Genomic DNA, 17,846 nt, shown 5'->3' on the forward strand with positions numbered 1-17,846 from the left:
AAAAAAAAAAAAAAAAAAAAAAAAAAAAAAAAAAATTACATAAAAATTCCACAGATAAAAAAATAAGTACTAGACAAAAGCACACTTTAGTGTAGAAGAGAGAATAAACAAAAGTTATTCTGTTCAAATCTGAAAGTAAGCAATATCATCTTATAATGGGCACAATTACAACATCAGAAGGCTGGTTTTTACTAACCAGATGATCACTGTCATCCTTTCTTTATTATGATGTGAGTGTTTAATGATCTCCATCTCTTCTAACTAATTCATCTTCTTTCCTTTGCAAGCAGTATGGAGCACGCTCATATTGATTAACACTGGAGGCTGATGGCCGCATGATTTTAGGTACTCAGCAAAGGTTGAGTGACGCTTAACTTGTCCTGTCTTATTTAGTTCTAAACATTTTGCCAGTTTGCCATATATAAGATGCATTGCACTCACTGCTACACCAGAGCCTGTGTATTGGTTGTTCATTATGCATATTCAGCACTTCAGAACTTTGTTAACCAATGAAGAAACAACTTCCATGCCCCGCTTCTTAAATAGCTTAGCTAGGCAATATAAGTTGCCTACAAACTGGATCTTCACAAATTTCATGTTTGAGACTGTCAAGCCTAATGGGATTTTGGGTTCATTTTGTGAAGATTTTGTTTGTACAAAACATCAACTATCACTGGTTTGTAATCCAAGTGTTAGATTGCCTAACTCCTTCTCTACAGATGACTGGCTTAGTAGAAATTCGATGATTCAATGTCACATTGATTTGAAGGAACTGACCTCTCAAACTGGTAAGGGTGACAAGAGGAAGCACATATAATTGAATCACTTATGGTAGGTTTACAAAATATATCAAAATTATACATGTGAAGACAGTAACTGTACTCGAAAGAACAGAATACTGTTGATGACCGTGCAGCTTTTCCCTGGAATAAATGATGACTAACTGAAACCCTCAGCTGCTGACAGGTGTTGTTGATATACCTCGATACGGACAGTTGAAAATGTGTGCCCCGACCGGGACTCGAACCCGGGATCTCCTGCTTACATGGCAGACACTCTATCCATCTGAGCCACCGAGGACACAGATGAATAGCGTGACTGCAGGGACTTATCCCTTGCACGCTTCCCGTGAGACTCACATTCCCAACTGTCCACAATTCTACACATGTACGGTAATGTACCTTATAGACATTTGCCCATCCACTCATTACTCGCGCACGCTTTGGCGATTCCCATAAGACTTTGGGTAACCTGTGCGCATTTGCACAGATGAAGGTCAATGGCTGCGTAGCCTTTAACCCTTTTAGTGCCAAATACGATCTGATCGTGATCCAGATTTTTGGCAAAAAATGCCAGTAACGATCTGATCGTGATGCCTTTCTCATTCATTTTTTCCCGCTTGAAGGCAAAGTTGTTGGTATTTCCTAGCGAATGAGAAAGGCATCACGATCAGATCGTTACTGGCATTTTTCGCCGAAAATCTGGATCACGATCAGATCGTATTTGGCACTAAAAGGGTTAACTATATATGTGAAGACAGTAACTGTTGGGCAAATGTCTATAAGGTACATTACATATGTAGAATTGTGGACAGTTGGGAATGTGAGTCTCACGGGAAGCGTGCAAAGGGATAAGTTCCTGCAGTCGCGCTATTCATCTGTGTCCTCGGTGGCTCAGATGGATAGAGCGTCTGCCATGTAAGCAGGAGATCCCGGGTTCGAGTCCCGGTCGGGGCACACATTTTCAACTGTCCGTATTGAGGTATATCAACAACTCCTGTCGGCAGCTGAGGGTTTCAGTTAGTCATCATTTATATCGAAATTTACTGTCTCCTCCCCCACCCCTCCCCCCTCTAAATCTGGAATTGTAGGTTCAATTCATTAAGAATTTTTTTATCATCCATTAATTCATGAGTGAAAGTCATGTTTGGGTATAATGAGTTGAAGTCATCCACCAACAATGGGACGTTGACTAAAAAGGATCTGCTTTGATCTGTTCAAGTTTTGTCTAGTGTAACTGTGTTCTAAGTGGTTGACCAAGGCATCAGCAACAGAAACTGTCAAACCAGTGCCCGTGGCTAGGCCATCATTTTCTGTTAAAGACCGAGTGTATTGAATTACGTAGCTTATGTGTCTTAATCTGAGCAGGAAGGGTTAGGGTCTTCGGGATCATAACTTTCATCTTAGTAGCAAGGTCTGTGCTTAAAATGTTAGGGCAATCTTCAAGAACTTCTCCTCGAAGTCTTCCATAAATAAATCGGCCACCAGAAGGGATAAGGGACTACCCATGACGACTCCATCCATCTGTTCAAAAAGTTTGTTGTTAAATAAGAAGTATGTAGAGGCCAGAACATGTTTGAATAAAACTGAAATCTCTTTGTCAAAACTTCTTTCAATAAGTTGTAGAGATTTTGGAAGGGGAACCTCTGTAAATAAAGGCACTACATCAAAACTAACTAATATATCAGTGAATGTGACCTTTCTTACATTGGACAAACAACTCATAGTGTCCAAGAAAGATGTACGGAACACCGGGGTACACACGACTTTTACAACCTAACGAGTCGGCAATGGCAGAGCACTGTATTGACACTGCTCACAGTATATTGTATGACAACGCTGAAATTTTGGGAAACTACATCATCTTTTTGGGACTCGATAGTGAAGGAGGCAATTGAGATTCACTTGACGATGAATTTACATCTGGCACTTGGTGTGATAAACTCACAAAAACGTCATCACAGTGCAGCTCACAATGATATATCGACATGCCAACACAGATCAACTGCCGAGTCATAGATGTAACTCGTGCTTTGTGCACATCTCTGCCACTGACCAACGTCTCTGGCACATTTGCATATGTGGCCACATGCGCAGTTGCACGGTACATGAGTATAAAGGAACAAAGCAAGCAGTGGAGCAGCAGTCTTGCGGCTCACTCTGAAGAAGGCTGAACGTTATACAGCTGAAATATTAGAAGAAGAAGGAGAAATCTTGTGGCTGCACATCCGAAACTTAACGGGACCCTTCTAATTCTTATCTATTGCCCATCCATGGAAACTGATGGATGAAGGTTATCCCATTACATTTTTATGTGATTTTATGCATATATTACTGTCCCCTGTATGCATGGGTGCACAGCTTAGAACCATACCTCATTCTGTTTATCATTTTGTCATATTAATTTTTATTCTATTGTCTCCAGACACTCAGATGTTGCAGTACAAGACTGAAATACATAGTTGGTAGTAATAAAAACAATTTTGCCACCAAGGCTGCTTTCACCCCCCACCCCCTCCAAAGAAAAGGAGATATTTTTGACAGTATGGATGTCAGTGTCTACATGAGGCAACTACAACGTCTCTCACGTTACTCCCCCACCCCCACCCTGCCCCCCACTAGTGCCCTCTCACCAACAAAAGGGGAAAGACAGAGGAAAACCTCATCATTAAGATGGCTTCCATACTGCAATGGAACTTAAATGGTTTCAAGACACTTGGGGGGGAACTATGTCTATTACCTCAGGGTAAACAAGTGTGTTGTCTTCAAGAGATGCATTTTAAATTCTGTGACACTCTGAGTTATGTGGCTATGCACTCCACGAAAAGGATGATCTTAGTGGAGAGAGAGCTAAAGGAGGAGTGGCTATTTTCATAAATAATGCCTACCACTCCTGACTTGTCTTCCTCACAAACAGCCCACAAGCAGTCACTGCATCACTACATGTGTGTCATCATTTGATGGTATGTTCACTCTACCAGCCCTCCATCTTCCCCCTTACCCCCACCGGTATGAAGAGCTGGATGAAGAGCCTCTGCATGATCTCCTTACTCAGATCCCCCACCCCTTCATTCTTTGTGGTGATTTTAATGCACATGACGTGCTTGGGGCTGTGCAACCACCTATCCAGGGATAGAGCAATTGAGAGCCTTCTCATGTCCTCACATGCATGTGTGTTGAACATGAGGCAGAGCACACATTTCAGCACTGAAACAGCATCGTGCACTGCTGTCAGTCTCTCAGTACTCTCTCCAGCCTTCACACACACCACTCAACTGTAAGTGTTCGATGTCTTGACTCGAGTGTTCACTTCCCAGTCTGGTTTCACTTGCCAGACAGTGCAGTACCTGAAAGTCATCACAATGGATGCTCATTATTGCGGACTGGTTGCCTTGCAGCCAACTTGCTGTGTTTGAACTCCATGACAGTGTCCAGAAACGGGTGGATCATATTACTCAAGTAATCTGCCACATCAGTGTAACATCCACTCAGCAGCCTCCAGGCTAGCTGAAAACGCAACTTTTCCCTTGATGGAGTAACAAATGCCACTCTGCCATCAGGACCAGGTAGGTGGCTCTACATAGGATAAAGTGCTGGCAGCTGCAGAGAACCTCACCTACCTTTTGGTAGCAAGGGTGAAATTTCGATGAATTATTAGAGAGGGTGAGAAGAACACATGGCAATGGTTCCTGACCACTAAAGGTACAGTTATATGGGAGACCATCAGAACTATTTCTGGGTGAGGAGGGAGGTGCTCTGTGGCTATTGTGCTAGGCAATGGAAGTCTCCAGGCCAACCTGCAAAACACGTTCCCGACTATGGTGGCCCATTTTGCCACAGTTACCACGTCTGCCAGTCAGGATTCAGCTTTCTGGCACCATAGAGTGGCTGCTGAGATGGGCGGTAGGGACTTCAGTTACATAACTAATGAAGACTACAAGTACCTCTTCTCCATGTGGGAGTTGGATTCCCTGTTAACTAAAGTTTGTGACACATCACCTGGTCATGATAAGAGTCCATTATAGTACGTTATGGCACCTCATGGGGTGGAGCAAAGAAATCCTCCTCACCCTTTTTAATCTCAATTGGGTATCAGGTCACTTCCATGGCTCATAGTGAGAGGCCATTTTAAACATTTAGGGGAAGGAAGTAATTATCATAGTATTGCCCTCATTAGCTGTGTGGGAAAGACCTTGAACTGGATGGTCATCTGTTGTCTTTCAGTCTGGGTTCAGGCGGTGTCACTCTGCCTTCAACACATTGGAGCCGACGGACGTATGTCATACGTTCTTCACTTCTGACTTATTTATTTGTGATTTAAACACATGTTTTACATTTGTAAGTGGCAAGACTAATTGTTTGGCATGTTGTAAGTGCATTGTTGGTGCCTAGCGTGTGCCAGTGTCTCATGAATGGTACCAGTGTTACGTGAGCTGCGTGCATGCTCAGAATATTGATGAAGGTTGTTTTGTTCTATGTCGGCTGCCTTATTGTGCTATTGTGTGCATCCTCCCCATGTGTAAAAACATATAACTGGTGAATATGGCTAACAGACATCGCTTGTCAAACTTAGAGATTGAAGTACTCTTGAACAATGGCTCAGAACTTGACGATCTTTTGGATGACATTGCCAATTTTTCAGAAGACAATGATGACTCACATGAGCTGGAGAGTGAAACCTGTGCTACTGATAGAAACGATGGTAGTGAGTATGAAGAAGCTAATGCACAAGTTTCTATTAGTTAGGTTTGTCATTCAGTTCAGCAGCCTGCCCTTCAGAATGAATGGTGTCACTTTGATGCACTCCCTGAATTACATCTATTTGGAGAAACGAGTGGAATTCAGGTTCCTGTTGATACATTATCAACAGAACTAGACTGTTGCAGTTTTTTTTTATCACAGAATGTTTCTAAAAGTAAAATCAGAGACAAATATATTGCTACTGATACTATTTCTGAACTTCGCTGTCAGAACAGACTCAAACCAAGATCTTTATGGAAGAAATGGAGAGCAGTGAGGATACATGAAGTGTGTCAAATTTTGCAATCATTTTGCACATGTGTGTTGTAAGGAAACCTTAAGTTAGGGATTATTGGTCTAAAGACCCTGTGCTTGTTTCATCATTTGCTTCTCAGCTAATGTCATGAGACAGATTTTTTGCTACTTTCAGGATGCTGCGTGTGAACAATAATGCACTATGGACACCTCAAGTGGAACCAGGCCATGACCCTCTGCATAAAATAAGACGTGTTTGGGACTTTTTCACAGAAAGATGCAGAAAAGTCTTTTATCCATCATGAAATCTGACTGTGGATGAAGCAATATGTTCTTTTTGAGGAAATCTGGGATTCCCTGTTTATATGAAAGACGAACCAGAGAAATATGGGATAAAACTGTATGTTGTAAGTGATTCTCAAACAGGTTACATGTGCGGTGCTGAAGTTTATACTGGAGGAAAAAGCAATGTTGACAATTCAGTCAAATTACTGCTGCTTCCTCTTTATTGGGAAAGGGACATGTGGTATACATGGACAGATTTTATACAAGTCCTGCAGTCCTTGAAGAACTATGGGAAAGAAATACATTGGGAGTTGGAACTGTGATGAAGAAAAACATATTCACCATCTGGAATTGCAAGTGCAGACAGACTCACAGCACATCGTTTTCCTGAGAAACTGCCACCATCAGAAAAGAAAACAAACCCAGCTAGAAGATCAAGGTCTGTTGGGAACAAGGGAAAGCTGCAGGAAAGGTAGTGATGAAAGGGACCAGATATGGTGTGGTCTCAGCTCTCTGAGACTGCAGACGTGTGTGCAAGTTGCGTTTATGTGTGTGTGTGTGTGTGTGTGTGTGTGTGTGTGTGTGTGTGTGTGTGTGTGTGCGTGTGTGTATGTGTGTCTACTCCTGACAAAGGCCTTAATGGCAGAAAGCTTTAATTGTGTGAATCTTTTTGTTGTGCCTATCATGACTCAGCATCTCCGCTATATGGCGAGTAGCAACTTTCCTTTTCTGGTATTGTTACCTTCCATCCTGGATTTTCCATTGTTTGATTTGGACCAGATATTACTATTGGCCATGTAACGCAGGCCTTTGTGTTCCTGAGTGTTTTGAAAGATTTCATGCCCGAGTGAATTTCTCTAATTTGTAAAAATGGAAAAAAAAAAACATTTCACACTAAAACACTTTACCCATAAAATGAAGCATTTAGTATTTCCTGCTGACAAGTGATTTTAAGTCAATAGCCTACCATTCCCTACGACTTATGAAAAAATTGTCCACTTCGGGGGAAAATAAAAATGCTGAACAACAGCATCTTTAGAGTAATATCTACAAATCCCTGTATAATTTATTTGTGCTAAACATATACATATTCATAAAGAGGAAGGATAGAAGGTTAAGCTGATATACTGCCTAAAGAGGTAAATTGATTAGTAAATTTATGAAAAAATTGTAAATTGTAGCAAATTTCCTCAGGACCTGGGTATTAACTGGATTGCTGACCCATTAGGCTCCAATGTCTTAATAACCTGGCCCTTCTGGAAATGGCTACACAACAGGCATTCCTGTGCCATCATCACCTTCTGGGTATATTTTTTGACATCAAGAATGCCTGTGATATTATTTTTGGGCAGCTCCATGCACGAGGTTATTAAGGATGTCATGCTGTCTTCATACAGTCCTTCCACTCATTCCACTATTTTTTTAGATAGTAAGTTGGTGACATCCTTTTTGATCACTGTGAGCAGGAAAATGATGTCCCTCAAGACAGTGTTTTAAGTGTGACTGTTTTGCCATAGCTATTAGTAGTATGATGTCTGTTGTTAAATGTCCCATCCGGTGTTCTCACATTGTACTCAAAAGTTACATGGTTGCCACACCTTAGGGACCTGAAAAGACAGTCCCTAAAAGCACCCAGTATTTTAAAATGTCTTGGGCCACAATTCATGGAGAGGAGACTGGACTTGTCTTCTCCAGTTTTGCAGTGTATATATATCTGTACAACCCCCTTATTTAAAGATTTCAGGTGTTGTGCACCTTGAAGTATTTATGCTGGCCACTGGGGCCTTTAGAAACAACCCCATACCAAGCCACTGTGTTGAGGATGGTGAGCTGCTGCTTCACATCAGGTGACGACTCCTCATGGTGTGACTGACCTGTAATCACTGTCCACACCATACACAACTGGAAACAATACCATTGAATGACGACCAGTGGAAACATGTTTTCATACTTGAAACTGAGCAGCGTGGCCCTATGGAATTCGCATGATGGATTGTCTTTTAGAGATGGTTGTGGCTGGATCGGATCTCTGCCTTGGCTCCTTCAGAGGCCCAGAATTATTTTAGACTTGGCGAATTTTAAGAAAGATTTGACTCCCTATTTTACATTTCAGTCTCTGTTTTATAACATTTTAGATAGGGATCACTGTTTTACAGTTGTGTGCACCAACAGGTTACAACAAGACGACTCTCTTGGCTGTTTCATCATATTCCCCGACCATGTCTCCAGGATTCTTCTTTCCCATACCTATACAGTGTTCTCTGCAGAGCTCCATGCAATCCTAAAGGTACTGAAGCAGATTAGGCATCTCAGGGCAAATAGCTTGTCACTGCTCTGATTTCCTCAGTGCCGTACGTAGTTACAACTAGTGTACCCAGCAGAGAAAATGGTACAGCTCATAAATGGCAAACTGGTACTTCCTACAGTAGTAGGGGAAGACAGCTTCATCCTGCTGGCTACCAGGCCACATGGGAATTTGTGGAAATGAATAGGCAGGCAAAGCCACCAAGGAGGCCTGCAAGGAGCATAATGTTACAGAATGTACCATTCCACCATTCCCCTGCAGACTATCATTTCACTGCTGGGTTACAGATCCATGCAGTTGTGGGGGGAGGAGTGACTGGCAGTGACAGATGGTAAGTTGTGGTCAGTGAAGCAAGCTATCCAGCTGTGGCATCCCTCATGCCAGTCACTCAGGCCAGATGAAATGGCCATGACCTGTCTCTATGTTGGGCACTGTCCCCTAAAACATGGCATTCTATTCCTGTGAGAGACCCCTAATGTGTGTGATACCTACAGCTTGCAAGTCAGTATCTACCACATTTTAATCGAGTGAATTGTATTTTATAATAAGCACATAGAAGCAAATTTAGCTCGGAATCTGCTCTCTATTTTATCTGATGACAAGGTGAGTGTGGTCAAGCTTTAAAAATTTTGTGATATGTCTGGACTCTGGCCTAAGTTTTTAGGATGGAGATTTTAGTGTGTTGCAGTGATCAGTCAGCTGAAGCTATCTGCTGTCTTCTTTTAATTTTTTCTACTGATTCTTCCCTTTTTACCATGTGATAGATCTGACGATATGCTTTATGATCTTCCTCCACATTACATTTTAGTTTGGGCGGTAATGAACTTTCTATCATGTGCCCATGAAACCCCATTGTATTCATTTCATCATCATCATCAAGTAGCCTGTGTATGTGTGTTCTTGGGAAGTGATTACAAGTAAAACTGAATACTTCCAAAGGGGAGGATCATATCAGCTCTTCTCAGTGTCTGATCCAGTAACTGCCATCTGCACATGTTATCACTGGGGAAGCTTGAGTAACACACAACTTTTAGAGGTGTAAGGACAAGGCCTGATAGTTAGTGACACCTATTGTGACATATCTGGTCCCTCTTTCTGGAGAGAGCCTGATCCACCTACAAGCCACCCTGAACTCAACATTTATTGCCTCTCTGGGCCAAATGCTAGCCGCTCAGAACTGTCAGATTTCAATAGAGCAACTATTTAGGCATATTAGGCTGTACCATAAGTACCAGCATATACGCATCACATAGGTAATCTCCATGTCAGCCGTACTCTCAGTCTTGTTAGTAATATCTCCCATCTACTGCTGTTTTAAGTGTTTAATTGGATAGATAAAAAATCTTCTGAAAGGGTGGTGCCAGAACACACACACAAAAGAGGGTTGTACTTGGCTAGCTTTTGGAGCCAGTGACTCTTTCTTCAAGCAGAAGGGTTGAAGGGGAAGGAAGAGGGGTGAAGGAAAAGGACTGGAGAGGTGTAGGAACTGGGGTAGATTTCAGGTAAGTCACCTGAACCACAGGTCAGGGGAGACTTACTGTATGGAATGAGAAGGAGAGACTGATTGTTAGGGACTGCATTAGATGAGATTTGACAACATGAGAGCTTAAAAGTGGAAGACAGGGTAGTATGCAGAAAGAGATTGCTGCTTAAACATCATGCATGAGTTAATAAGAGTGAAAAGCTAAGTGCATTGTACATAACAGAGGTGGGAGAGGGTCAGTGAAAAATAATTGGGAAAGACAACGAAAAATGTAGTAAACTAAAACAGATTGAAGCAAAGAGTAGTTACAGTGAAGAAGCACTGAGACTGAAGAAATTAACGGAAGTTAAGGCCAGATGGGTGGCAAAACCAAGGACATGTTGTGGTGCTAGTTCCCACCTGTGGAGTTCTGACAAACTGGTGTCTACAGGAAGAATTCAGATGGCACATGCGGTGAAACAGGCACCAATGTCATGTATGTCATGTTGAAGAGCATACTCTGCAAAGGATATTGCTAGTTGCCAGTATACACCCTCTGCCTATGTCCATTCATCTTAATTGATAATTTGGTGGTAGTCATGGCAATGTAGAAGGTGTAACAGTGTTTACATAACAGCTGGTATATGAGGTGTAGTTTTGTATGTGGCTCTCCCTTTGACAGTGTATGTTTTCCAGTTACAGGGCTGTTATAGGTGATGGTAGGGGGATGCATAGGGCAAGTCTTGCAGCAGGGGTGGTCACAGGGATATGGTCAGTAGGGTAGGGAGATGGGTGCAAAAGGAGCATAGGGACTGACAAGAATATTGCAGAGATTTGGAGGGTGACACAAAGCTATTCTAGATGTGGTGGGAAAAATTTCAGATAGAATGGATTTAATTTCAAGGCATGATTTTAGAAAGTCATGGCACTATTGAAATACCTGATTAACACATTCCAGACCATAGTAATACTGTCACCAATGGGATACTCCAAAGTTGTTTTATGGAGGGATCAGCAGTAGCATGATTGGATGTGATGGCCCAGGAAATCTGCTTTTTAACTAGGCTGGTGGGTTAATGACATGCAGTGAAGGCTGAGGTGAGAATGGTGGTGTGTTGCTGTAAAGAGTCTGCACCTGAACATATATGTTTCCCTCAGATGCCAAGGCTGTATGGGAGGGAACGTTTGACATGGAAAGGATGGCAACTGCCAAAATGTAAGTACTGATGTTTGTTGTTTGTTGGCAGTTATAATGTGGACGGAAGTGTGTAGCTTGCCTTTGGTGAGAATGAGATCAACATCAGGAAAAAGATATGGAATTCAGCATAGGACCATGAGAAATTTAATTTGGAGTAGGTATTCAGAGATTCCAGGAATTTTAGTAGGTCAGCATCACCATGAGTCCATATGGCAAAGATGTCATGAATGTATCCAAACCAAACCAGGGGCTGAAGATTTATATGTCCCAGGAATTCCCCCCTCCAAGCAACCCATGAAAAGATTGACATAGGAAGGAGTCATCCTGGTTCCCATGGCTGTACCCCTCATCTGTCTGTATGTCTGCGCCCGCAATGGTGAAGTAGTTGTTAGTAAGTATGAAGTTGATTAATGTGAGTAGGAAGGATGTCATATGTTTGCAATCCTGCTTCTGCTACTGCTGATCCCTCAATAAAACAACTTTGGAGCATCCCGTTGGTGACAGTATTACCATGGTCTGGGATGTGTTAATCAGCTATTTCAACAGGGCCATGATTTTCTAAAATCATGCTCTGAAATTAGATTAATTCTGTCTGAAATTTTGCCCACTACATCTAGAATAGCTTAGCGTCATCCTCCCAATCTCTGCAATATTCTTGTCAGTCCCTATGCTCCTTTTGCACCCATCTCTGTACCCTACTGACCATATCCCTGTGACCATCCCTGCTGCAAGACTTGCCCTATGCTCCCCCCTACCATCACCTATAACAGCCCTGTAACTGGAAAACATACACTATCAAAGGGAGAGCCACATACAAAACTACACATGTCATATACTAGCTGTTATGTAAACACTGTTACACCTTCTACATTGCCATTACTACCACCAAACTATCAATTAGGATGAATGGGCATAGGCAGAGGGTGTATACTGGCAACTAGCAATATCCTGTTGCAGAGCACACTCTTCAACATGACTTTCATGACCTTGGTGCCTGTTTCACCACATGCGCCATCTGAATTCTTCCTGCAGACACCAGTTTGTCAAAACTCCACAGGTGGGAACTAGCACCACAACATGTCCTTGGTTTTGCTACCCACCTGGCCTTAATTTACGTTGATTTCTTCAGTTACACTGTTTCTTTGCTTTAATCTGTTTTAGTTTACTACATCTTTCATTGTCTTTCCCAACTATTTTTCACTACTCCTCACCTGTTGCTGAGAGAACCTCTCATTATTTGAGATACCCCTTCCAATTTGTATCTAATACTGCATTTTGCATTTTGCCTACCCATGAACCATGGACCTTGCCGTTGGTGGGGAGGCTTGCGTGCCTCAGCGATACAGATGGCCGTACCGTAGGTGCAACCACAACGGAGGGGTATCTGTTGAGAGGCCAGACAAACATGTGGTTCCTGAAGAGGGGCAGCAGCCTTTTCAGTAGTTGCAGGGGCAACAGTCTGGATGATTGACTGATCTGGCCTTGTAACATTAACCAAAACGGCCTTGCTGTGCTGGTACTGCGAACGGCTGAAAGCAAGGGGAAACTACAGCCGTAATTTTTCCCGAGGACATGCAGCTTTACTGTATGATTAAATGATGATGGCGTCCTCTTGGGTAAAATATTCCGGAGGTAAAATAGTCCCCCATTCGGATCTCCGGGCGGGGACTACTCAAGAGGGCGTCGTTATCAGGAGAAAGAAAACTGGCATTCTACGGATCGGAGCGTGGAATGTCAGATCCCTTAATTGGGCAGGTAGGTTAGAAAATTTAAAAAGGGAAATGGATAGGTTACAGTTAGATATAGTGGGAATTAGTGAAGTTCGGTGGCAGGAGGAACAAGACTTTTGGTCAGGTGATTACAGGGTTATAAATACAAAATCAAATAGGGGTAATGGAGGAGTAGGTTTAATAATGAATAAAAAAATAGGAGTGCGGGTTAGCTACTACAAACAGCATAGTGAACGCATTATTGTGGCCAAGATAGACACAAAGCCCATGCCTACTACAGTAGTACAAGTTTATATGCCAACTAGCTCTGCAGATGATGAAGAAATTGATGAAATGTATGACGAGATAAAAGAAATTATTCAGGTAGTGAAGGGAGTCGAAAATTTAATAGTCATGGGTGATTGGAATTCATCAGTAGGAAAAGGGAGAGAAGGAAACATAGTAGGTGAATATGGATTGGGGGGAAGAAATGAAAGAGGAAGCCGCCTTGTAGAATTTTGCACAGAGCATAACTTAATCATAGCTAACACTTGGTTCAAGAATCATGAAAGAAGGTTGTATACCTGGAAGAATCCTGGAGATACTAAAAGGTATCAGATAGATTACATAATGGTAAGACAGAGATTTAGGAACCAGGTTTCAAATTGTAAGACATTTCCAGGGGCAGATGTGGATTCTGACCACAATATATTGGTTATGAACTGCAGATTGAAACTGAAGAAACTGCAAAAAGGCGGGAATTTAAGGAGATGGGACCTGGATAAACTGAAAGAACCAGAGGTTGTACAGAGTTTCAGGGAAAGCATAAGGGAACAATTGACAGGAATGGGGGAAAGAAATACAGTAGAAGAAGAATGGGTAGCTCTGAGGGATGAAGTAGTGAAGGCAGCAGAGGATCAAGTAGGTAAAAAGACGAGGGTTAATAGAAATCCTTGGGTAACAGAAGAAATATTGAATTTAATTGATGAAAGGAGAAAATATAAAAATGCAGTAAATGAAGCAGGCAAAAAGGAATACAAACGTCTCAAAAATGAGATCGTCAGGAAGTGAAAAATGGCTAAGCAGGGATGGCTAGAGGACAAATGTAAGGATATAGAGGCTTGTCTCACTAGGGGTAAGATAGATACTGCCTACAGGAAAATTAAAGAGACCTTTGGAGAGAAGAGAACCACTTGTATGAATATCAAGAGCTCAAATGGCAAGCCAGTTCTAAGCAAAGAAGGGAAGGCAGAAAGGTGGAAGGAGTATATAGAGGGTTTATACAAGGGCGATGTACTTGAGGACAATATTATGGAAATGGAAGAGGATGTAGATGAAGATGAAATGGGAGATAAGACACTGCGTGAAGAGTTTGACAGAGCACTGAAAGACCTGAGTCGAAACAAGGCCCCGGGAGTAGATAACATTCCATTAGAACTACTGATGGCCTTGGGAGAGCCAGTCATGACAAAACTCTACCATCTGGTGAGCAAGATGTATGAGACAGGCGAAATACCCACAGACTTCAAGAATATAATAATTCCAATCCCAAAGAAAGCAGGTGTTGACAGATGTGAAAATTACCGAACTATCAGTTTAATAAGTCACAGCTGCAAAATACTAACGCGAATTCTTTACAGACGAATGGACAAACTGGTAGAAGCGGACCTCGGGGAAGATCATTTTGGATTCCGTAGAAATGTTGGAACACGTGAGACAATACTAACCTTACGACTTATCTTAGAAGAAAGATTAAGAAAAGGCAAACCTACGTTTCTAGCATTCGTAGAGTTAGAGAAAGCTTTTGACAACGTTAACTGGAATACTCTCTTTCAAATTCTGAAGGTGGCAGGGGTAAAATACAGGGAGCGAATGGCTATTTACAATTTGTACAGAAACCAGATGGCAGTTATAAGAGTCGAGGGGCATGATAGGGAAGCAGTGGTTGGGAAAGGAGTGAGACAGGGTTGTAGCCTCTCCCCGATGTTATTCAATCTGTATATTGAGCAAGCAGTAAAGGAAACAAAAGAAAAATTTGGAGTAGGTATTAAAATCCATGAAGAAGAAATAAAAACTTTGAGATTCGTCAATGACATTGTAATTCTGTCAGAGACAGCAAAGGACTTGGAAGAGCGGTTGAACGGAATGGACAGTGTCTTGAAAGGGGGTATAAGATGAACATCAACAAAAGCAAAACGAGGATAATGGAATGTAGTCAAATTAAATCGGGTGATGCTGAGGGGATTAGATTAGAAAATGAGACACTTAAAGTAGTAAACGAGTTTTGCTATTTAGGGAGTAAAATAACTGATGATGGACGAAGTAGAGAGGATATAAAATGTAGACTGGCAATGGCATGGAAATCGTTTCTGAAGAAGAGAAATTTGTTAACATTGAGTATAGATTTAAGTGTCAGGAAGTCATTTCTGAAAGTATTTGTATGGAGTGTAGCCATGTATGGAAGTGAAACATGGACGATAACCAGTTTGGACAGGAAGAGAATAGAAGCTTTCGAAATGTGGTGCTACAGAAGAATGCTGAAGATAAGGTGGGTAGATCACATAATTAATGAGGAGGTATTGAATAGGATTGGGGAGAAGAGAAGTTTGTGGCACAACTTGACTAGAAGAATGGATCGGTTGGTAGGACATGTTTTGAGGCATCAAGGGATCTCAAATTTAGCATTGGAGGGCAGCGTGGAGGGTAAAAATCATAGAGGGAGACCAAGAGAACAATACACTAAGCAGATTCAGAAGGATAGAGGTTGCAGTAGGTACTGGGAGATGAAGAAGCTTGCGCAGGATAGAGTAGCATGGAGAGCTGCATCAAACCAGTCTCAGGACTGAAGACCACAACAACAACAACAACAACAACAACTGCATTTTGCTGTATCCCTTTTCTATTCTGAGTTAATCCCTAAGAGAACTAAAGGATATTTCCTTACATGACCTTCACTGAGCCTTGCTGTGACTTTGAAATATGTATCATTTTATACGGCCACTCTTTCCAAATCTTAAGTCAAATATTAAAATGCTTTGCTGTATCACACCTCTATCCTGAGTTATTCCCCACTAAGGATTAAAATGGTCCACACTACATATACATTGTGAAAAGTGATGGTTTTAAACACTTGTTTGCAGTATGTCTGAAATTGCGTTTTTGTATTAAGTTATCTCTCTGTTGAGAATGACACGCTGTATTCTGTTTGCTAGAAACCCTTCAATCCAACCACACAGCAGGTCTGACATTTTGTATGCTCATATTTTGTTCATGCCTTTCAGCCGTCAGGGAACATGTCACACATCTGCGACGTGGTATGTATTGTTTTCTCAATCTAATGGAAGAACTGGGCAAGCAGAGTTTCACAAGATTTTTGTTTTCAGTATCGATGTTAATTTCTACAGAGGGGAGTTCAGAACTGCAGAAATGTTGTAATATGTAAGCATAAATATGTTTCAAGATTCTACTACAGAGTGACATCAGAGGTACTGGCCTATAGTTTTGTCCATCTGTTTGACAACCCTTCGTGAAAACAGGAATCACCTGTGCTTCTTCCCAAACACTAGGAATGCTTTGCTCCTACAGTGATCTAAGGCACACTACTGCCAGAAGATGAGCAGCAGGTTCTTTAGCAGGCTCTACATAGAAATGTATTGGTATTCTGTCAGGCCCATTGGCCTTTCCTGTGTTGAGAAATTTCAAACACTTTTCTGTCCTGTGGTCACTTATTTTAACGTTTGTCATTTTGATGTTTGTGCACCAGTTTAAAGGAGGAACCACAGTACAATCCTCCTCAATGAAATAGTAGAAAGATGTTCAGTATTTCGTTCTCTTTTCTGTAATCCTCAATTTTGAAGCCATTATGGACATAGAGTGGACAAATGACTTCGACCCATTTACTGATTTAACATCAGAACAAAACTTAGGATTTTCTGTGAAGTCAGTAGATAGGATCTAATTTTCATTGCTCCCATTATGCTAATTTTGGATTTGTTCAGGTTTTGTTTGTCTCTGAGGTTTGGGCTTCATTTAAATCTGCAGTGAAGCTCTCTTTGCTTTTGTAGCAGCTTTTTAACATGGACTACAGTGGGTCTTTTCCATCTGTCATAACTCTGCTCGGCACATACCTGTCTAAGGCATATTGCACAATACTCTTGTACTTCATCCATTGGTGCTGTAAAGGGACACCCTCCTCTAACATTACCTTTATTCAACAGAAGTTATTGAACCCAAAAATACTTTCTGCCTTTTAAACAGGATAGTATTATCTCAACTGTTTTTCTAAAAGAATTTCATATGATTTTGTATACAATGTGGTATATTTCAGGCTTAATCTATAAAAAGAAATTAATTTATTTTCGAAATTACAATCGATATGTACTAACTCTGTATGTACAGTTAAAATTACTTTTCTTTTAGAAACATTTGAAATTATGAAACATTCGGCACACTTAAAATTCCTATTATTAACTATGCAATCTCATGCTAATTATTACATTTATTTCTTGATTCATTTATAAAATAATGACATAAATTGGTGGATATTCTTCTGTCAATGAAGTTTGTAAACTCTTTGGAATATTGTTAGTGCTGCAGAGTGAGGTAGTAGTGGACATGCCTCGGATGTGATCAGATATGACTTTAATTTTGGCAATAACAATGTAATTTTTGATGTAAAAGTGGATATTGTAAAGATAGTATGATATTGAAAAACGTGGAAAAATAAAAATTAAGATAAAAACAGGTAACTCTTCAGTAGTTATCACGTCATTTGGAACCTACAATGTTAAAAATTTTAATCTCAAGAATCAACCCCTAGACATGATGAACTGGAGCCAACTACAAGAAAAGAAGATATGTAAAATAGTTTATTTGTAAATCATACTCCTCTCGAAGCCTGTTTAAAGAATCTGTTATGAAATGATTGAAAATCAACAGGTGATGTGAGGGAGAGTAAGATTACAATTGGTAGTATCATCTGGGATCAATTGACTGATAATGAAGTTGTGTCTGTTGCAGAAGAAGGGACAGTGATTTGTGTCATTTGCAGTTTATGTACAAATGAATTTCCGATCATGCGGAGAAAGAACACCGAGAGCTGCCGAGTGAAGTC

The 17,846-nt window shown here is 41.1% G+C and overlaps 2 non-coding genes across 2 annotated transcripts; one reads left to right on the plus strand and one right to left on the minus strand.

The window, feature by feature from the left end:
- Window positions 1-1,006: 1,006 nt before the first annotated feature.
- On the minus strand, window positions 1,007-1,080 carry Trnat-ugu (transfer RNA threonine (anticodon UGU)). The gene has a single exon. It is a non-coding gene; the product is annotated as a tRNA-Thr (tRNA).
- Window positions 1,081-1,662: 582 nt separating this feature from the next.
- Window positions 1,663-1,736, plus strand: Trnat-ugu (transfer RNA threonine (anticodon UGU)). Its single transcript has one exon. It is a non-coding gene; the product is annotated as a tRNA-Thr (tRNA).
- The last annotated feature ends 16,110 nt before the right edge of the window (window positions 1,737-17,846 follow it).

This window comes from Schistocerca serialis, chromosome 1 (genome assembly GCF_023864345.2).
Source record: "Schistocerca serialis cubense isolate TAMUIC-IGC-003099 chromosome 1, iqSchSeri2.2, whole genome shotgun sequence".
Classification (NCBI taxonomy): domain Eukaryota; kingdom Metazoa; phylum Arthropoda; class Insecta; order Orthoptera; family Acrididae; genus Schistocerca; species Schistocerca serialis.